The 23,237-nt window shown below is 43.6% G+C and overlaps 2 long non-coding RNA genes across 6 annotated transcripts in view; one reads left to right on the forward strand and one right to left on the reverse strand.

Moving 5' to 3' along the window:
- Positions 1–23,237, reverse strand: part of LOC120408102 — a 38,813-nt gene that overhangs the window by 14,179 nt on the left and 1,397 nt on the right. Inside the window, exon 2 of the long non-coding RNA XR_005600417.1 lies at positions 22,442–22,587. This is a non-coding gene — a long non-coding RNA (uncharacterized LOC120408102). The remainder of the gene's footprint in view (positions 1–22,441; positions 22,588–23,237) is intronic.
- Positions 10,204–23,237, forward strand: part of LOC120408103 — a 47,844-nt gene continuing 34,810 nt past the window's right edge. For all 5 annotated transcript variants that reach the window (XR_005600418.1, XR_005600423.1, XR_005600422.1 and 2 more), the window contains exons 1-2: positions 10,204–10,276; positions 10,724–10,851. This is a non-coding gene — a long non-coding RNA (uncharacterized LOC120408103). The remainder of the gene's footprint in view (positions 10,277–10,723; positions 10,852–23,237) is intronic.

Genomic DNA, 23,237 nt, shown 5'->3' on the forward strand with positions numbered 1-23,237 from the left:
AAATTACACTTTTGTTGTGGAAGGACCCAAGGCAGTTAGATCTTAGTATTTTCTCCTCCCCCTCCATTGCATATGTATTTGCATGTACAATTTGATTTGGTCTGAACAATGTGTGTTACTGACACAGGAGGCAGAAATTAATAAATGAGACTGTTTTCAGAGAAGATTTTTAGCAGGAGACTGTCTTGGCATTGTGCCAGCCTTCCCCCATAAGCAGCAGGCTAACTGTGGAAAGGCATATATTCAAACACTGACAGAACTAGCAACTGGCTTGAGGCTTTTGATTTTTAAATGTGTAACACTAACATTTACAGACTTACAAAATGGATACCCCATTTTACCCAGCCCCACACCTCAAAATCCTACCCCCGTTTTCACTCTGAAAAGAGAGAAGAGCCAGAGGCTGCATAAAGTGCATTAGGGGCCCTTCCACTGCTAATTATTTTTTCCTGGAAGGAGCTCAGATACTTTGCTTTGTACTGCGGTCCATAAGAAAGAGAAGCTGGACAGGGTACTGGTACATATGGATTTCTGGCCTGTGATCTATGGTGAACAGGGTAAACAGTTAATGAGGGTATTGGTGAAATACAGCTGGGTCTCCAGTCTGTAGTGGGATGATGGTTAGAAGAAGGATGTTTTTCTGGTTTACATGTACAGATTAAGATGCGTGATGTGGTCTCTTACTTTTAGAGAAAAGCTGGCCTGGTAGAGGTTCAGTTCTTTAGCCTGTAACTGGTGGGTTGTTGGTAGTTTTTAGGGCAGTATAGCATGTGAAGATTTGGTAGGGATACTGGGCAGCTGGGGGCTATACTGGAAAGTAAGCTAGTGATCAACATGGGGGGGGTGGGCTGCTATAAGTAAAGGGTGGGCCAAATAAGCTCTGTGTTAGTATCTCAGTAGCTAATTTCCTGACTATAAAGTGTATTTTTTTAAATTATATATTTAGCTGTAACTGCCTTAAAGCTTTTCTTTGGGAAATGTCTAGGTTGTTGTTCTTCCTCCTCCTCCCTCAGAAAAACAACTGTGCTCAAGAATAGGCCCTGGGAAGGATCAGCTGGTTAGGCTCCAACTACTAATGTGTCAGGTTCAGACTATGTCACTTGTTATTGTGAATGGAAAGTTTGGCCAGTAACTCATCATACTAGAGCTGTGGTTAGATTCTGGGAAGTGGTAAAATAGATTTTTGACCAGCATGAGGGGACTTGAATCCAGATAGATTTGTTGGTTTTGAGTGCAGTTACTTCTCCCAACTCTCCCTCATTCACACAACTTCCTCTTCCTGCTTTTTGGAAGTGGGAGGCAAGTTTTCTTGTGGGGTACAGAATTTATGGAGGAAGAGTTACTGGACCTCCAAGAGATCTGAACTTGCAGTCATGTAACCTGTGCTGGTCATCTTAGAATTCAGTCACCTTAGGAAGACACATAGGTAGGTTTGCACTGGGCCACTGGAAATCAGGCATTTACATCCTAGTGGAGCAGAGGGCCCGTTTTGTTTCTTAGGGTACATCTTCACTACCCGCTGTATCGGCGGGTTGCAATCGATTTCTCGGGGATCGATATATCGCGTCTCATCTAGACGCAATATATCGATCCCCGAACGCGCTCCTGTCGATTCCAGAACTCCACCAACCCGAACGGCGGTAGCGGAGTCGACATGGGGAGCTGCAGACATCGATCCCGCGCCATGAGGACGGTAGGTAATTCGATATAAGATACTTCGACTTCAGCTACGTTATTCACGTAGCTGAAGTTGCGTATCTTATATCGATTTTCCCCCGTAGTGTAGACCTGCCCTTACAGAGGACGTACATAGACAGCTCATCTCTGCTCAATTCTCCCTAGACACAACATATGCAGTATGACATCGCAGCACTCGGTTACTGCTCCCTGCGGCTAAGTGTCAGTGATGAGGGCTAACAGCCACGAGAGCAGGCATCTGTGGCCCACTAACCACTTCCACGTGTCTTCTGCATTGGGCTCATCTCACACCCCACTCAGCTATCCACGAGTCTCCCTGTACCATTACAATCTATAGTCACAGTCACCATTGCCTAGTGAGGAGCAAGAATCACTCCCCAGGACTGAAGAAGGAATAAAGAGCACTATGGCTTGGATGACTTTTTTTTTTTTTAAAAAGGAAGACTCCTGGAGTCATGGAGAACTCCTGGAACCTCTTATGGGTAAGCAGCTCCTTCCAGTGCCCTGCCTTAGCAACTAAGGCACTTTGCACTGAAAGCAGCTATTAAATCCTCTCTTCACTCCATGGCTGGTAGAGTGACTGACATGTGTGGGTGACTATGAGGGCATGAGTGAGAGAGTGGCTGTTGGGTAGATCTCAGACAGTGAAATAGATATGGAGTAGAAAAGGAGGAAGAGACTGGAGAAATAGTTAGAAAAAGAAGTAGTCAGAATAAAGCAGAGAAGTTAGGAGAAATTGTTGCAATGAGCAGATGCCAGGAGAAGGACTGAGCAGAAGGGAAAGATTAAAAAAATATAGAGAGGTAGGAGATAAAGAAAAATGCAAGTGAGGATGTGGCAGATGAAAACAGTGAACAAACAGACCCTGAAAGTTAGAATCGAAGAAAAAGTGACAGGAAGGAAGAGAAAGGTAGAAGAACAAAAGCAAGACATAGTAAATTGTATTTAAAAATATTTCATAGGAAAATGGATGTCCTCCCCTCCCCAAAATTACATTTAAATTGACGTGATGTTGGATTATATGAAATTCATTTTTCCATTCTCCCCTCTCTGTGGATGCTTTGGACCAAAATATCTACACCATCAGATCAGAGGGGAATTTAAATAAAGGGGTATAGAATTTGGGGGAGCACAACAGACTTGATAAGCACCATCACTATAGCAGGTGAAGTTTGTAGCTTTGGTGAGCCCTGTATTCCCCCCCAGATGGTGTTCACAACAGTTGCTGGCAGAATTTGTAACTTCTGCAAAGCCTCAAATGCTGTTTTCATCAGGAGAGCAGTGGAAATTGTCAACTCTACCTGCCTAGCAGGTAATATTACAATCCCCATTGAGGACTTGATGGAGACCTATCATTAGGGAAAACTGATGTTGAGTAGCTATAAAGTTTGGAAACCAAGGTTTGTGATGAAATAAGCATTTCTTTATACATGGATTACAATAATGTGTTTAATATGTGAGCAGGGTGAGATTCTGATTCTTCTTTGTTTCTAGGTGCTTGGGATTTGTAAATGAAGTACAGTCATCACTTACCAAAATTAACTGGGCTTTTACCTGAACGTGTGTGTTTTTAGATAAAGGGCCAGATTTTCAAGCACTTGACTTTCACAATGGGGGGAGGGGAGGGAGGAGAGAGAGAGAGAGAAAACCAACCAACAAAAAAACCCTCAGCCACCAACATGCTCTTTTAAAAACCTTGCCCCATGTTGACTATTCTACTCTATTTCCCCCTCCAAATGGACATTGCTCTACAGATATTATGTTACACATACATTAAGCTACAGTATGTAAACAAAGATTTTTCGCCAATGAAAGTAAATTTTGGGATAAAAAACCAACCTCAGAATAAAAACAAATCTCCTGGCTAGCCCAATTAACTTAATATTTTTGGCAAAAAGGCCTCTGGCCTGAACCTAAAGGGGAGATATTTCAGGTCAAAAGGTACTTTTGTGGGAAAATTAAACAGGGGTCTGAACTGGACTCCGAACGGAAATGTTCTCTAACTTCAACTACATAGTCACTGAGAAATAAGCGTTAGCACGTTCCATCCATAAAGCTCCAAGGTGGGAAAATAACATTCTTCCTATTTTATAGTTGGGGAAACTAAGGCACAGAGAGAGTAATGTGACTTTCCCCAAGGACACATAAGGCACAGGCAGAACAAAGAATACCCCTGCGTAATAGCTAGTGGCAGATGTTGCCTTCTGCAACAGTCTAACATTAGACAATGAACATCTCTAGTTAGCACAAGTTGTGGAACTTTGCATTTCTGAAAAAGACTTCAGAAACTTAACTCTTCAGCTCTGCTTTTATTTCTGCACAATAAATCTTAGCTATCAATCTGAGCTAGTAGTGAAAGGCTCCTTATCCCCTTAATAATCACCTTGGCTATCTAGTATCAAGAATTTAAAAAAAAAAAGTTTTACAATGTGAATAACCTATAAAATCTCTTATGCTTTAGTAATTAAGCCATGTCCTTCTGTAGAGATGTTAATTAAGCTGAGGAGTTGATGGCTTAACAGGCTGAAAGTTGTAGTAGTGCATACTGTATTTGACCCAGTAACTCACTGCAAAGTGTTACTGACGGTGCTTAAGAGATTGGAAGTGACCTGGGAAACACCTATCTTTGATACATTTTGTATATTGATCAGAACTAAAATTAGTCCCAATCTTCTCAGCAAGGACAACCACTTTGAGATGGTGATCGCACTGTAATATACACTGCTTGTTTTAAGGTATATTACAGTTAGAGTGACCAGATGTTCTGATTTTATAGGGACAGTCCTGATTTTTGGGACTTTTTCTTATATAGGCTCCGATTACCCACCATCACCCCCTGTCCCAATTTTTCACATTTGCAGTCTGGTCACCCTAATTACAGTCCTCAGAGCCTCAGTGTAACAAATGTCTCCTGAACTAATGAGGGAATTAAGGCATTGGCCATATCCTAAAGGAGTGAATTTCTGTTTCTAATATGAAGCATATTTTGTAAATTGTAGGGTGTAAATTTATATAATCTTACATACATTTGCATAAATCCAGGCACAAGCCATTAGAAGCACGTGCCTTCCCACTTTATGTTGATACTAGAACAAAATTCACTGGTGTTAAATAAATTATTTGCAATAGTGTTCCTATTTTACATTGCCAAATTCTTAGATAGTGAGGGACAATTCTTTTCATGACAACAAATACAAGGAGGTGGGGAAATATAGTGTTTCTCCTGACACTTTTCCAACAGTAGTGTAGAGGTTACTATGATTTCAGTGAGGCTCTGTGTGGGCATAGAGCAGGCCTGCACAACTCATAAAGCAGCGAGGGCCATATTCAGTGATGAGCTGCCAAATTTTTAACAACCGGTTCCCTCCTCCCTCCAAAATTTTAACAACGGGTTCCCTCCTTCCCCCCCCCCTCGGGGGGGGGGGGTCGTGCCCCATCCAACCCCTCATGTTCCTTGACACACACACTCCGAGACCCCTGACCCATCCCCCCCTTCCCTGTCCCCTGACTGCCCCTTGCCGCCCCACCCAACCCCTCCTCTCAGTCTCAAGGGCCCCCCAGAACTCCTCCCCTATACAACTAGCCCGTCTCTCTGTCCCTGAGTGCCCCCACCACCTCATCCAACCCTGCTCTTTCCTGACGGCTCCCCCGGACCCTTGCCCCCATTCAATCCCCTGTTCCCTGCCCTCTGACCCCCACCCCCAAACTCCCCTACCCGCTCTCCAACACCCCCTCCCTGCCCCCTTACCCGGCGGCCTGGACGTGGCTGGGCCGGGCCAGGAGTCGCGCGGCCGGAGCCGGAGGCTGCGGCGGGAGCCCAGCGGCCGGAGCCAGGTGGCTGGCCGGGTGGAGCCAGGGAGGGCTGCAGCCAGAGCTGGAGCCGGGCGGCCAGAGCTGGAGCCGGGCAGCCGCCACGCCCAGACCGCACTGCGGGCCCGGCCCCTGGCAAAACAGCAGGGGCGGCTGGAGCCACGGGGCCAGGCCGGGCTGGAGGTGGGGGGCCGTGTCCAGAGCCGAGCATCCCGGTAGGTGGGGGCACGGCAGGGCCAGGGGGGGTTGCGGCTGGAGCCGGCGGCCGGGCGGGGTTCAGGGGTTCGGGACGCGGGCCGTGCCGCAGCCGGTGAGGGTCGGGCGGGGACCCGGGACGGGGTGGGCAGGGTCGCGGCCGGGAACGCGGGGGCGCAGCCAGGAGGGTCGGGCGGGGACCTGGGGAGGTGCGGCGGAGCCGGGCGGCCGGGAGGGGTTCGGGAGTCGGGGGCGTGGGGCCGAGGAGGGCGGGGCCGTGCCGCAGCCGGTGAGGGTCGGGCGGGGACCCGGGACGGGGAGGCGGGCAGGGTCGCGGCCGGGAACGCAGGGCCGGGAGCGGGGGGGCCAGGAGGGTCGGGTGGGGACCCGGGGTGGCCGGCAGGGGTCACGGGGGCAGGGTTCCTTCCCCAGTCTGAACTCTAGGGTACAAATGTGGGGACCCAGATGAAAGCCCCCTAAGCTTATTTCTACCTGCTTAGGTTAAAACCTGATATGTTAAATCATTTGGTAGTGACAGCAAGAAACAGGGAAAGGACCACTTGGAGTTCCTCTTCCCCCAAAATATCCCCCCAAGCCTTTACACCCTCTTTCCTGGGGAGTCTTGAGAATAATATCCTAACCAATTGGTTACAAAGTGATCAAAGACCCAAACCCCTGGGTCTTTGGACAATGGAAAAAAAATCAGTCAGGTTCTTAAAAGGAGGATTTTATTAAAAAGAAAAGGTAAAAATCATCTCTGTAAAATCAGGATGGAAAATAACTTTACAGGGTAATCAGATTCAAAATGCCCAGAGGAACCACTCTAGCCTTAGTTTCAAAGTTACAGCAAAACAGGGATACCCACCTCCAGCAAAGGGGGCATTCACAAGTTGAGAAAAACAAAGATAAACTAATACACCTTGCCTGGCTATTACTTACAAGTTTGCAGTATGAGAGACTTGTTCAATACATGCTCTCCAAATCTTTCTGATGTCCGGTCCCTCTTAGTCCCAAGAGTGAACACCCACCAAAACAAAGAGCACAAACAAAAGCTCCCCCACCAAGATTTGAAAGTATCTTGTCCCCTTATTGGTCCTTTGGGTCAGGTGTCACAGCCAGGTTACCTGAGCTTCTTAACCCTTTACAGGTAAAAGGATTTTGGTGTCTCTGGCCAGGAGGGATTTTATAGTATTGTACACAGGAGGGTTGTTACCCCTTCCCTTTATAGTTATGACAGTTAACATAAGTGAAAATATACTCTGTCCTCACTCATATCCTTTTTCTCTATGCCTGCCTTAGACCAAGTTCCTTGGAGTAGAGATTGTGACTTCTATTTCCTTGGGCACCATGCAAACAGAAAGGAAGATGAGATAAGAAGCAATTCTAGGCCCAATCCAAAGCCCATTGAAATCAAAGACAAAGTGATACCTTCACACTTTGATTGGCTTTGGATCAGCACTCTCTGCCTTCAGATGAAAATTTCTTGATCTCTGCTCACAGCAACCATCACTAGGGAAAGCAACTGGAAAACCCAGTCAGACATGCAGGCTTTGGCTACACTTACACTTCAAAGCGCTGCCGCGGCAGCGCTTTGAAGCGCTAAGTGTAGTCAAAGTGCCAGCGCTGGGAGAAAGCTCTCCCAGCGCTGTCCGTACTCCACCTCCGTGTGGGGAATAACGTACAGCGCTGGGAGCCGCGCTCCCAGTGCTGGGGCTTTGACCACACTGGCGCTTTGCAGCGCCGCAATTTGCAGCGCTGGAGAGGGTGTGTTTTCACACCCTGCTGCAGCGCTGCAAATTTGTAAGTGTAGCCAAGCCCGCAGAAAGATCCCAACAGCCATAATCTACTTGGCAGAACTGTAGACTTTGTAAATCTATGGCTGGTGCAGTTGGTTTGTTTTCAGAAAGCATTTCAGGCTTTTCACATTATACACTTAGAGAAGCAGTGACTGAATCTCAGCTGCTTGCACTGATGAGGACTGAAAGATCATATTCAGTATTTGGGGTGGGGGGGGGTCCCTCTCTCTGCTGAGATCAGTAGTAAAAGATTTTCAGAGAATAACCTTGGAGTTTGTCTCTTGAAACCATGGCAACTAGCATTTCTTCCTGTAAAATAATTTCTTGTCTCACAGTCAGCCATTACATGTCTCCTTCAAACTCCGAAGTTGATTTTCTTTAACAAAAAGCAAAACCTGCTATAGAAAGTAAATCCTCCATTGGTTATTCTTAATGCTAAAGCCTGAATTAATCAATTGAACAACATTACTTGCTAACAGCTAAATAAGACATAGACCAGCCTTTACACTATGGTCCCTCATTTTTTCCTAGATTACCATGATTAAGCCTGAAATAAATGCAGACATTCTTGGTGAATGACTGTTTGTCTTTTTAATTAGAATCTGACTGTAGATGGGAAACAGCATTCAAAGGTTACACTGGATGCTTTTGTTGTCTAGTTTGAAAATCATGAACACGGTTATTTCCCTTTTCTTGAAGGCATATGAAGGGGCCAAAGGTTATCTGTTCTTCAGTTAGTCAACCAGTGTAATTCCCAATAGCTTCCCAAACTAAGGGCCATATTGTGCCCTCAACCTATGTGAATAATTCCCATCAGCATCAACAAAGCAGTTGTGCAAGGAAAGAAGGGCCTTGTATGGCCCTAAAAGTTGAAAACTGAGTCTGCAGCAAAGACTCGATAAAGACTGGTACAGTCTAAGCAAGGGACCCGATACACAGCACAGAAGGCCAATCTCCTTTCCTGTTTTGATGTACTGCACCTTGAAATGTAATGGAGTCTCCATACCTGCTGCAGGGCAATCTTTGAGGTGTCTGCCATTTTGTGTCACATGCAGAAAGTTACAAAGGAAATCACTGTGCTCTCATGAAGGTTTTATGTTTTTTTATTTCCTTAATCTGAAATAAAGAGTTGTCTAGTGTGAAAAATTACATATTTTGCACTGTTAGGTAAAGACCCTCTCCCCCCCCACACACACACACCTCAAGCCACAGTTTCATACACTCCACATGCACCCAATCACAGTTTCAAACATGCCACCCTGGCCCTTTTGACTCTCACTTAAAATGTGTCTCCTAACCAGAGCAGCCTGTCTTTAATCCCACTCCTCCATGCCAGATGACTCTGCCCCTTGCCTCACCTCCCCACCCAGTTCACTATCTGGTTGGTCTGCCCATTTAACACATCCTAGTGGATGTTAGCCGAGTGGCCACTATCATCTTTGAATCTTTCATCTCCTCCTCCCCATGTTGGAAGGCTTAACATGTTCTGCTTTGAGTCTTTCTCCACAACATTTGAAAATCCAACTCTTTCCCCAACTGCTAAGATACTTGTCCATGGTTATCTACCAGTTTGGTTACTGCAGCCACCTCCTCTTTGGCCTTCCCAATATTCCCCTTCTCACTTCCCTATAATCCAGCCAAAGCTCAGGTGCTAAAACTATCTTCCTCACCCAGCCACCAGGTGACACAACTTTTCCCTCACTCACTCCCTTTGCCAACCATCTCTTCTTTCAAAATGGTTAGGGCCTTGAAGGTAATCTCATTTCTTATTGTGTCCTCCTTTGCCCCTCAAGTCAGCTTGCCAGCACTCACCCTTTTCATTTCTTTTTCTTCTGCTGTCTTCTTTTATACTGCCTTCCAAGCATAGACTGACATGCCATTTCCAGCACACCAGAACCCCACCTGTTGTCATCCAAATCCCTTATGAAGAATCTCTCTAGCCACAAAGCCCATAAACACTAAACCAGGTCAGTCAAATGTCGTTTCCTTCCCAATGTTACCTAGTTGAAGACTGTGGGTTGAGAAGCAGGGGGGTGGGGGGAGAGAAGAGAAGAGAAATACACTAGCTTAAGTTTTTCTGGGTCTCCCCAGTACATCTTGCCTTATCCATGTCTATCTTTTAGATTGCAAGCTCCTTGGGACAGGAGTTTTATATATTTTTTCCCTCGTGCCCCACTAAGCACATCTTTGGCACTTAAATAATAGTCTGTTAATCCCCTGTTCCAGTGGCCATCATAGGAGCTAGGCAGACAGATGGGACAGTGTCACTCAGAATTTGACATTCCTGCATGTTACCCCAGAATTTAACTGTACAGCAGTCAGCAATTTTGTATGGTTTTCAGCTGGCGGTGGCTGAACAAACATTGCAGACAGGAAAAAAAAAATCTTAGGCCCTGAGAGGCAAGGCCAAACAACAAAACTGCAAATATGCAGTTGTTATCCTGTCCTCCCATTCTGATAAGTGAGTGTACTGTGCGAATAGAAGGAATGTTTAGATGGCTGACCTTGGTCTTGAGCACTTCTGACATGTAAGATATTATTGTTTTAATGATAAGAGAAAATGAGCAGTCAAAACATTTCTAGTTTTGCTGAAAGTAGAAGAATTGGTGACCTATTAGGGGTTACTATGGTGACTCACTAGGAGTCACTATAGGTTATGTGCTTTGTTTGAAGTTAACTATAAAAGATTAGGTCAAAGAATTTGCTTTGGACCAGTCGGAGGAAGCTTTCTTGGGGCAAGGATCTGACAGCTGAGTTCCCCAGCGGCTATATGGAAGGTGAGTCCCTCCCTCCCCCACCTCAAAGACCAGCTGCTGAGGCCTTGCAACCATTTCAGAGTTTTTGGGTAGCTATAAGTGTTTTGAAATGTTTTAGCCCTACTGTGACAACATGTGTGCCCTAAAATCTAATTAAAAAGTAGTTTTAGATGAAAGCATTCTTGCTTGTACCAAAATTATTTATCAGACAAAACGAGCTGTGCCCCCATTGATTTATTCTTGGCAATGCCTGGAGAAAAACAGTAGCGTTGCCACTGCTTTGGGTTCTGAAGACCTTGGGTAACAACAGATGGGAAGTAAAGGTAGTGTCAGGAGCTACCTGACACCTTCTTCACTTCCTGATAGTAGTGGGAGTACTTCTGAAGTCTGGATAAGTGTTTGGACACTTGGTCCATCCAGCATTGCCTTCTTGCCTCATTTCTTCACTTCTACCCCTTTTCTCTGCAGGCCAATCAAAGATAAGAGGAAGGGACATTCCTCAGAGACAGTCTTCTTGCTGCAGCAGAAAAGCTTTTGCAGAACCTTCATACGTACCTGCGCACCACTGGAGCTGCTGACAGTGCCGAGATAAAAACGTATGTTCAGGAGTGCAAGCATGTTGCAAGATCCTTATGGATCGATTTAATTTGCTTTCTTTTATCAGAGAGAAACCTCTCCACAACACACGTAAGTATGATTCACAGTATTATTAGTGACAATTAAATGCCGTACTTAAACAGACAAAATAAACTTCCATTTTATTGCAAGTATACCCTCCTGGTGGTTTGGCACTAGTGCTGACTTGTAATGATGATTTAATACAGAAAGGACAAGGCCCGCAGCTAAACAACAAGAGTTATTATCTCAGCACTGGGGCTCCTCATCAAACTTCCAGTGTCTTCAGAGAGAAATGCTATAAATATCCAGTTCTTCCTTCAGGAGGAGAGAAGGGACTAAGACATTAACAGAAAGAAAGAGGTTTGTAATCATTTTCAGGGACACTCGTGTGCTACTACATAATCTAGCCCTGCTTTGAATAGCTACATAGAAACTATTAGACCACCAAGCGACAGTTAAGGCAATGCTGTCAAAGTCACAGCAGCAGGGAGCCCACCAGCGCTCCTGTGATGTTTGCTGCTTGTGGTCGTGTACTGCATTGCGTGGAGAACATACTGCCTTGTACAGACAGAGCTCTCTAGTGACAATTTTTGCTCTCCAGGGAACTGACCTGCCTCAGCATGTATGGTGTCCTTGGCTGGAGCACACCACAGATTCATCCCTCCTCTTTAAACCAGGAGTCTCTCATTCACACCCTTCTCAACCCATCCTCCTTCCCCAGGCTCACATGGTAGGAGGAGAGTCACATGCTGAATCTTAGTTCTTTCCATCAGGGTGGCCTCAACTGAATGGCTTTGCAGAGGGACACAGATTGTTCCTAAGGGCTATTTCTAGCCAACTACGCTATGGTCAATACAGTGACATCAGTGTAAAACTAGCATCAGCAAGGGGAGAATCAGACCCATTGCTTGGACTGTTTACCCTAGTGACTTTCAAGAAGGTGATGACTGTTAGCTTATGAATGACACAAAGAGAATCACAAAACACGGTGAAATCTTCAGGACGACAGATCAGGCAAACACATTTTACCTGGAACGATCACAAAATAAACATCCCCAACATTTTTGGGGTCACCTTAAATGGACTCCAGCAACACAATACTTGAAAATGAAACAGAGCTAGAAAAGAATTTAGAATAGTAGCATGTACAGATGGCCGGGTAAAAAACCAAAAGGAGAGAGAGTCAAAAAATACAACATGCAGATATGAAATGAAAAATGGATGTTACAGTGTTATCATGGACAGGTAGAATAATAAAATAAAGATAAACATACGGAGATGAGTAGAATATGTTAAGGGAGGGAATGAAGCCAATATGTTCTTTCCTTTGATATCTACTAATTACCAAAGCAGAACAATATAGTATAGTATGGTTGGTAGGATTATTATGAGAGGTGACAAGAATGGATAAGAAATGGATATAATAGACTAGGGAGTATGCGGGGGGAGGGGGGAAAAAGATGAAAATAAATAGATTTAAACTCAAGAAACCAGACTTTACAACAAAAGGAATTATAGCGAATATAATAATAGAGACAGGAAAATATGCTATATTGATTAATCCCCTTCCCCCGCCCAATGTTTTAAAGCACTTTGAAATTATGGGGCGATACAAATATTAAATACAATACAGAATAAGAGAATATAATAGGGTAGGTTTTGAGGAGGAGATGGTAAGATAACACAAAAAGAGAAGAATTTATGACAAGAGGAGAGATGGATGAAAGAACAATACAGCTATGGAGAGTTGACTTTAGTTTTCACATTTACTATCCACTTTTGACCAGCAAATCTTTAAGATGTACAGTGCCTAAAATAATCAGGTCAGTCATCTCTGGACACAGATCAAGCTCTGCTGCACCATGTAGTATGTTTCATATGGAGGTCATGAGACTGCATGGCCACTACACTGTCACTGACAGAATTCAGGACAGACTGGGTTGAAATAAACTTCCATCTAGAGAGATGTGGCGCACCCTCAGATGCCACTGAAATTAATGGAAGATGAAAGCACTCGGCATCACCTTGCAGAATCTGATCCCAAGAATCCTCCTCTTATTCATATGAGTTGAGAATTACTGCAGAATTCCATTGACTTCAGTGGCCAACATAAGTTAAGTGTGGTACAACGAGCACTTAGGCCCATTCAAACATATACTCAAGTCCATGTTCAGCAAAGCACTTAAGCATGTTTTCCTTGTGACACAGGTGTAAGTCCCATTGACTTAAAGTTCATATGTCAGTGCTTCTCCGAATAGGGATGGACTGCTGAACCTAGTAATTCCTACCCCTTCCACAAAGCCAAAATATCGTTATGTGTTCTTAAAAGAAAATCCTCCAGATTATGTGTCATGCTAAATAGTTGTCTATATATGGAGAAATAGATTCTTTGGAATCTGCCCTGATTTAGACTGGTGTCAACAAAGAGCAACTCCTCTACAGTCAGTGGCGTTATACCAGTGTAAGTAAGAACAGGGGCGGCTCTACAGTTTTGGCCGCCCCAAGCAGTCATGCGCGGGAGGCGCCCCGGAGCCGCGGGAGCAGCGGACCTCCCGCGGGCATGACTGCAGAGGGACCGCTGGTCCCGCGTGGCCCGGCTGGACCCCCTGCGGCTGCGGACGGTTCGCGGATCCCGCGGCTCCGCTTGAGCTGCCGCAGTCATGCCTGCGGGAGGTCCAGCCGAGCCGCGGGACGAGCACTCCCTCCGCAGTCATGCCTGCGGCAGGTCCGGTCGTCCCGGGGCTCCGGTGGACCTCCCGCAGGCATGACTGCGGCAGGTCCGCCGGCGCAGCCTGCCGCCCCCTAGATTTGGCCGCCCTAGGCACCAGCTTGTTTTGCTGGTGCCTAGAGCCGCCCCTGAGTAAGAAGCGAATCGGGCCCTTTCACCTACCGTCTGGAGGATTTGCCCAAGTACATGAATCAAAGGCAAACTGTCAGCCTCACAGATTCATTTTTTCATCCTGAAAGATAATTCAAATCTAGTAGAAGGAAGCCGGTTGAGTTAATATTGGCAGCAATTTTTATTTAAAAAAAAAAATGCTGCTACTAGATTTTAAAAATCACTTCACAAAACAGCTACCTCCTGTTAGTGCTACCAGACCACAAAGCAGCCAGCTACAACCTCCAGCTGCAGTGTCAGACGGCACAACATGGTCCTACTGAGGAGCAATACTATATATCCAGAGACATCACAGAAACTGTTACTGAAAATAGAAGAGAAAACAATCAATTTTCATTCCCCCCCCCCCATGCGAGATCTACAGGGTTGCCATGGTGTCAGAGAATCAAGAGGGTTCCCCTGAACACATGGTACAGGACCTGCAGTAATTGGTGTATATGCATTTTTTCAAATGGCTTCATTCTTCTACTATATCAAGGGTGCATTTAAGCTCTGCATCATCGTCTCAGAAGCCACATCATTTATTTCTTCTTTGATTTAAAGTGAGAGGCGAGGAGACTTGCTAGGTAGCAGCAGCACAAAGCAACAGCATGAGTGGAATTTAGATGACGTTTGACACAAAATCATTTCTAAGGATGAACATTCACAGATTTTATCATCGTTATATAGACAGTCCTCTGGTCTTGGATGCAAATTACTCTGAACAAGCTCTATAACATTTATTGAATACAGTGGTCATGGTTAACATTTTCCAGTTTCACCTTAGATTGTTGTACCTCAGCATTTTATATCTTGTCTATTTCAAACATTTCTTAAAGTGCCTAGAGCCAAGGATAGGTGCTTAAATTATAAAATGAAACAAACAAAAAAATAGTATAGGAAATACCTCAGTAATTGCAGTATTTCTGAATTAACATTATTTACTTATCTAAGACAATTGTCAAGTTTTTATGCTAAGCCTCTGTCATCTGCTTATTTAGAGGAGGGGAACAATATCATACTTTATTATTCACATTCTCCCCCCTCCCCGGTTTATATTAAATATAGAAATACTAGTTGTTTAAACATCTTCACTTGTGATCTCAAAGAACTTTACAAAGATTAATAAATTATGCCTCTCAACCACCTTGCTTACTAGGTGAATTTACCTAGTCTGTGAGGTGTGGTAAGGCTGTTTTGAGATCACAAACTGCAGCCACTTCATGGGTGTAACATAACAGCTATTTAACAATGCAAAGCAAAACTACATGACAGTTTAGGACAATAATTGAAGGAGAATGTTGTACCTAACTAAAATCAAAGCGGAATTTTGAAAAGGTAAAAATGTAATTACCTGAGATGAGAACTTGCCACTACACTGGGGTTAACACCCCTACACATTCAGTATTTGCCACGGATACCTATCTAAAAGATAGCACCTCCAACCCCAGTACTGATTCAGAGGACATTTGTCACCTACAGACTCACCAGCATTACTTCCTGCAGCAAATGGGTGTTCACTGGAGGTCTCAAAATACTGTTTAGAGATTTGCTGTACCCACTCTGGGACCAACTAGTACCAAAAAGTCTTTCTTGTCCATGAAGCCAGTGACAGATTAAATACCTGTTGTTTTATTTACCATCCACGCTACATAATACTTCAGACACCACGGCATTTTTGTTTTAAAAATCATACACAATTGAAGACTAATCTTCAAACTTGAATTTCAGTGTGATTTTTGAGGCTGCTATTGCAACACCTGATACAAGTAGAAACCAGCGCTTTCATGTATGTAGAGCCCTGCGCAGATGCAAAATTTGGATCTGCATCCATTCGCAATCTGCAAACATGGTCCGTGGATGTCTGCAGATTTGCAGGGCTCGACATGTAAGATTCATATATTACATAGTACCTCTACCAGTAACAGCTGGGCTAATGCTGTCTACTAAAATGTCAGAACTGAAGTAGAATAAACCAAGATGCTAAGCAGAGAGAACTAGTTTTTAAATCATGGCTATTCTCTAAATTATAGAAATTTCTTCAATTTGGTTTTTACATTTCAATAGTCCCACCAACAAACAAACAAAAAACCCCACAACACAAACAATAGCTCAAGGAATGAAGACAATATCAGAGAAACAAAATCTCCCCTTACTTTCTTTGGACCATTACAGATAGTGTCAAGCCCTGACAAGGGAACAGCTTAAGAATTCAATACCTTGCAGGATTGGGGCCTTTATGGGCCCAGTCCCATAGCAGTTCTGTACTGGTGGATCCCTGCACCTATGCAGAGCCCCATCAACTTCAACAGGGTCTGTGAGAGTGCAGGGATTCATCTGCCTGGGGCAATTTGCAGGATTGAGGCCTAAAATAACAACAGAATGGGACTTAAGCAGCCTTTCAGATTTTGATGGGAGAGGGAACCACAGCAAAGACCCAAATATTGGTTATTTAACTTTAAAAAAATGCTCAGTATTTCCACATTGTTTAAATAAAAATACTGGAAGTGATTTTGTCACCTGCTCTTGATGATTTGGAAACCCTTTGGTGGGAGCAGAACAAGTATTTGCAGCATGAGTACACTTCTCAAATCTGTGATCAGAAAGAACAAAAAACTATTCAATTATGCTTTCCAGGGCAATGGATGTTTGGTATCTTAACTATGGATCAGCAGGTTGAGGACAAGACAGAAAAATAAGTCAAACACTTAAATACTAGGAGAAAAACAGAAATTATTACCTACCCCTTGAATGCCTCTGCTATTTCTACCCTGAGAGGCTGTTATCAGTACCTATAAATTCCCTGCCCCTACTCTGCAGCAGGGCTGAAGCAAGAGGAGTAGCCAATCCAAATTTTTGAATTCAGCCCCCTCTGCTTGCAGGGCAGATGTCATGGAACAATTTTTGTGAGGTGTCCAACTGTCTTGCTGCTACCATGGTGCAGGGCTGATATTAACCTCACAGAGCTGTGCCCTATCATGGAGGGCAGCGGCAAAATGCCTTACAATCGATGGGAGCCTGGAAGGGACTTGAACATGCTTATTCACTTAAATTTAAGTCACACTGAACTTTCTGCTTTGGCAATTTGAAATCACATTTTTTCCCCTTCAGCTCTGGACCCTGTTTCCAGCTAACCGTACCTTTAACCAAACCCCAAGATGAACAGGTATCTTTTCAACTAAGCAGCCAAATTGTATTGTGCTAGTGTGAGCAGGACTCAGATACTGCCTAAATTTGATGCATTTTCGTGCCTGCTTTGCGTCTTACAACTACAAAACCATTATGAGGTATAGTCTCTCTTCGGAGGTATAGTCTCTCTTCGGAGGAAGACAAGTCACACAGGAAGCATAAAGACCCAGAAATGGCTGTAGGAGACTGGATGTGAAAGCAGCAGGCGCAGCTGCTCAGCACACCCAAGAGAGACTTTTAAATATTGTTTTAGGTTAACAGTTTGCTGCCAAAGTTGACAACGTTAAATGAGCAATTTGCTTATATCATGCTAATAAGGGGTTAAGCCCCAGCACTGTTGTTCCCCAAGGTACCATAGCAAATTAGGTGGGCTGCATTTGCAAAGCCGCACATCAAGCATTGAGTTCTCCTGTGGACTTTCCCCTTTCATATAGAGTTATTGACTTTGTGTATTTGAACATCTCCTATTAATTAACTGAACACTCATGCCTGAAAGGGGGCCTCAGAGAGCTTTAACAGCAATCTGAGAGCTAGTCTGCCAAGAGGGTTTTGCCAATCTAGTATTACTTTAACAATTCCAGGCAATCAAAACCTAATGGAACTGACAGAAAAGAGCAGGGGTAGAAAAGAAACCCTGGGAGTAATGTACAGTAACTGGCCCCATTTCACTCCACTGCTAGAACCCAGACTGCAGCCCCGGGTGCTGCAATCCAGCCTAGAGGCAGTGAGTAGGGATTACAGCAGCTGGTTTTAGGCACTTGCAGGATGCACTGGAAAGCCTCTGCTAACAGGGCTCCACTGGAGCCCCAGGTGCAGTTTAAAGCTTCTTCCCTTGCAGTTGAATCCCTGGGAGACAGCAGTGAGTCTAGGGGTGCAAATTGAATGCACCTGTGTGTGTGTGTGTGTGTGTGTGTGTGTGTGTGAGAGAGAGGCGATAGGGAGGAGGATCAAGAGCTGGATATGGTAAACTGCATTCCTTCAGGCCATCCTGCCCTCTGATACTCATCGGCAACTCCTATCGACTTCTATTTGAAGTTTGAAGAAATTAGTTCAGTTCCCTAAATAAAAATAGTGTGTGAAAACGAAGAGAGAACAATCCACTCAGGCTCCAGGCACCGGCTCAGCAAGCAGGTGCTTGAGGTGGCCAAGGGAAAGGGGCGGCAAGTCCCTCGGTCCCTCTTGGAGGGAAGGACCTGCCGCCGAAGAAGAAAGCGGTGCAGCGTAGCTGCCGCCGATCGCGACTTCGCCCCGCACCGCTCGGGGTGGCAAAAACCCTGGAGCCGATCCTGAATCCACTACATCTTTAATCACAGTCAGACAATACTTAATGGGTTATAGTGCAATACATTTTTTAAGCCAGAGCCTCAGAAGCTGGAGCATACTGACATGGCATAGCTTCACTGAAGTCATTAGAAGTACTCTGATTTACATCAACTGAGAGATTGTGGCCCATTATTTTCCATGTGTTAGAGACTGCTGATGTAAGTGCTAGTAGGTGAAATAAAGTCATAAATGGGACACGCCATTTTTCACTCACAACAACAAGTGGATTATAACCTGCCTCCCTCCCCAATTTATATAGGCATTACACACCCCATACTAGAGCTGTAAGATCACAAACTGTTATACACCTCACCAACATTTGTTAATAGCATACAAAGTTATTTAAATTTGTGTTCCATAATTTGAATGGAAGAGAATTTGGATTTTTAGAATAGCCCAACCTGTTCCCACTGAAGTCATTAAATTTAAATGGGAGCAGTATTGGGCCTACATTTTTTCAAATTAAAAGGGTAGAGATCATGCTACAGTGATTGTACTAAAAACAAAGATTTTTTTTTAAAAAAACCAGGGTAATAGTCACTGTCAGGTTATTAAAGTTTATAGACATATTTAGGAGATAATGTTAATAGAACATGTTAGATTAGCACAAAGGAAAAGCTGAAATGTTTATTTTCAAAGCATAAGACACAGATCCTGTGTTATCCAAGGACTGTATTTAAAGCTACAGTAACTTAAAATAGAATCAGTTTTCTGACAGATGCTAGTGCAGCTGAGGGAGATAGCCCTATTGTCTGATGCACCCCATGCTCTATCAGTTTAACCATCTCAGTAAAATCCTAGCACCAGCCAGTAACAATAGATTGTTTCATAGATGTGGTATCATCAGAAGGTTATGCATGAAATGGTGTTTTAATCAAACAAGAGTGCGGTATGCAAATGGATTCATATTATATTCTGATTCTCAGAGTAGCTACTATTTCTCAACATCCACTAATGGCAATTCCATAAATGTTGTGAACTCGAACTAACTATTCCTCCATCCTCTGTTCTTTGAGATGGTAGCATATGACGCTCTGTGTGTGCATTGAACTCTGTTAGCCTATTTCATCCCTGATATAACTCAGGGTTTTATATAGTACAACTCAGCTGGTTCCAGCTGAGTTATACTCCAGCAAAGAATCTGGTCTAATATTTATCTCCACTTCTCAAAGTGCATATATTTTACATTTGAAAGATGGAAAAAAGGTATGGCTTAATGAAAATAGCATGAAAGTATTTTGGTGCCCCTTTTCATTTTGTTTATGATGGTGAAAATAAAGCATGTTAAATGGATTAAGAACTGACTCACTGACAGATCTCAAAAAGTATCGGGGAATCATCAAATTGGGGGTTTTCTAATGGGTTCTACAGGAATTGGTTCTAGGCCTGACACGATTCAACATTTTCCATCAATGACCTGTGAACAAATATAAAAAACACTGCTGATAAATTCCGCAGATGACACAAAATTTGGTGGCGTGGTAAAGAATGAGCAGCACTGGTCACAGATGGAGAGTGATCTGGATCACCTAATAAATCGGGCCCATTCAAACAAAATGCATTTCAATACAGACAAATGCAAGGTAATCTAGGAACAAAGAGTGCAGACCATACCTACAGAATGCAGGAATGTATCCTGCAAAGCAGTGACTCAGAAAAGCATTTAGAGGTCATAACGGACAAACAACTAAACAAGAGTGCCCAGATGTGATCCAGTGGCAAAAAAAGGGCTAATGCAATCTTTGGAAGTATAAAGAGGGGAATAGCCACTGGGAGGGGAAGAGGTGATTTTACCTATATAGCTTTGGTGAGATCAATACTGGAATACTGCACACAGTTCTGGTGTCCACATTTTTGGGAACGGGGGAGAGAAAAGAAAAAAAAAGGAAAGTGTGCAAAGAAGAGACAAAAATTATTCAACAGGGGTGGGGGAAGCCTTACAGTGAAGGACCCTTAGCTTATCACATTTTAAAAGGGGTGATTGAATACTGTGTATAAGTAACAGGTTTCAGAGTGGTAGCCATGTTAGTCTGTATCAGCAAAAACAATGAGGAGTGCCACTAGGACTCCTCATTGTTTTTGTGTACAAGTACTTTCACAAAGAGAAAATGCCAGGTACTAAAGGGGCTCCTTTATATAGCAGAGAAAGGCATAACAAGAATGCATGGCTGCAAGTTAAGGCCAGACAATTCAAATTAGAAACCAGGCACACATTTGTAACAGTGAGAGTGGTTAACCGTTGGAACAGACCACCAAGAGAAGTGGTCTTCAAATCAAGACTGGATGCCTTTCTGGAAGACATACTTAGTCAAAAACACAAATTATTGGGCTCAATACAAGGATAACTGGATGAAATTCTATGGCCTGTGATTTACAGGAGATCAGACAAAATGATCTCATGGCCCCTTCTGGGCTGAAAAGAAAAAAAACAAATAACGCCCCCCGCCACACACACACAAATATGAAAACCCTTGGATATCTACCAAAAAGCCATTTCTCCTACAAGGCCCACAAGCACTAATCCACATAGGGCACAGAAGGCATTTGGCCAAACATCACAGAAGAGAAAAAGAAACAAAAATGTCAAAGCTGACCCTCTTCCTCTAGGTCCCTGCCATGAATCTTGATTTATCTGGGTCTATCCTGAAGATTGTAAGCTATGGAAAGCAGGAACTGTGTTTTATTTGTGACCTGTAAAGACCATTCATGGTACTTAAATAAAAATAGCATACGAGTATGTGAGGTTGGCATTGCCATTACTGGACCAGCGACACTAAGAGGATACGAGCTCCCCTGCCCGACTTGTTTTATCTGGATATGTCAGAGATAAATGCACTTGCCAGCATCTGAATTAACTTGATTTATAAATTGGACCCAAACCACCTATAAACATAAAATGCATCAAGTTAATGTATTTTCAGCATGACTGGTGACCTTCAGCTTGCAAACAGAGGTGTGATGAAAACAGTTACTGGGGATTAGGGATCTCCGTGTGCCTGAGGAGCATGTATATGTTGGCCTTACCACTGTAAAGATTACAAAGAAAGGCTTTAGGAATGCATGCTTAGGCCAAATTTTCAAGAGAGGCCACTAATTTGGAATCCTCAGTTTCTGGATCCCCAACTGTAGACACGTGCAGCCTGATTTTCTCAGGTACTGGGCACCTGCAGCTCCCACGGACTTCAGCTGGTGTTGGTAGCATCCAGCATCTCTCAGAATCAGGCCTTAAGGGCCAGGTTGTCAAAGGAATTGAGGCACCTAAGCATTCCTCATTTCAAAGGTGCTAGGTGCGTAACCTGCCTAAGCACTTCTAAAAATCCCATTCAAGACATCTACTCCTCCACAAATGCAAATGGAAATGTACCACCAGAATAAGTAACAAACAGAAAGCATGGCAGAATTTCTGTACTTTCATCTAACATGTAGATGGTATGGAGCTGTCAAAATCGGTGTATAAATTGCACAATCAGGCATCAAGACACTCATACGAAATAAACACTTATTGAATCTGTTACATACAGGAGAAGCTGAATTTGGTTTAACTTTCTTTCGTCAATGTTCTGAGCGATTATTTTCCAGCTTCTCTCTTTCCTCAGTACATGCATCATACAAAACATGCCCATGCCTATAACGTAGCTGACCCAGTGATACTTTACATGGCTTGATACTCAACTAGAGGGGCTTTCTTGCAACTCCAGGAATAGCTGAAACAGCCATGTACAGGAATTAATCAGAATCAGGAAGCAGAGTAAGCATGGAATCTGGTGAAGTTCTACAGGACCCCTGAGGGGAGGAGAGGGCCTGACAGATCTCATTCACACCAATGCAATTTCAGTTTAATGATTCAATTCCAGATTTACACAGAAATAACAAATCTGACCTTAGAGGTTCAACGCCCACAACCATCTCTGTGCTTTCCAGCATCGTTCCCCATGCTTGGAACATCTTCCCTAATCAAATAATATCATTCAATCTGCCATTCCCTCCAACAGTGACTCACATGCTTATATCAGCCTAACAACATTTTAGTAATAATTAAAAACAAACAAACAAACAAACAATCCCCACCTAATATGAACCTTGCAAAAACAACTGCAGGATGTTTTGTGTGAGCCTGGTATAGGGATAGGGGAGGGTTATCTTTATTATGCCACATGCAGCTTAGAATGTAAGCTCACCTTTACATCTGGTCTGATTAGTTGGGAGCTACATGCATTGTTGGGTTTGGGCTGACAGTGAACTTGCAGACATAGGGGACCTCTTCTTTCAACCTTCCATTGGGGTTGAACTCTGGGACAGATGGCATAAAATGGATGATTTTTGCCTAATTAAAAAAAAAATGGAGAGAATGCTTAGAAGGATCAGAGGACATGGAAATAGTCTAGAAACATTGGGGCAAATTCACCCAATGCAAATACGAATGAACAAGTGCAATGCCCATTGATATCCTGGATTCAACATTAGTCACATTGGAAATAATAATGTAAGTCACACATCAGTTGTAAGGGAGTCAGTAGAGTGGTGTATCTCACAAAATAATGTAACCTGATCAATTTGGCATTCTGAGGGGGTTAAACTCCTGTTCTACTCACTTCTATGGGACCAGAATTTGGTTTGACTTGGACCAGATATCCCTGCCTTTCTTGGAGGTTATCTTCCCTCTATCCTGCCTGCCTTCCTCAGGACAGGAAGGTTACCATGGCCTTATGGAATAGACTGACAAAATGCAATAGAGATGAAGACTAAGAACATATAGCGTTTAATAGATTACTGAGCCATCCTACGAAATTCAAATGTGGAGATATAATTCTACATTAAGTTCTGTAGAATGTTTAAAAGAAACCTGGGTGAATCTAACCAGCCAACTAGAAGATAGCACTTCTAACCCATGCTATTTTAATCTTAAAATCCTAAAAAGGACCTTTTCAGACACTGCCAAACTCCCCCAGGTAGCAGAGATAAAACTTTGTGAAG

Source organism: Mauremys reevesii, linkage group 6 (assembly GCF_016161935.1).
Source record: "Mauremys reevesii isolate NIE-2019 linkage group 6, ASM1616193v1, whole genome shotgun sequence".
Taxonomy (NCBI): domain Eukaryota; kingdom Metazoa; phylum Chordata; order Testudines; family Geoemydidae; genus Mauremys; species Mauremys reevesii.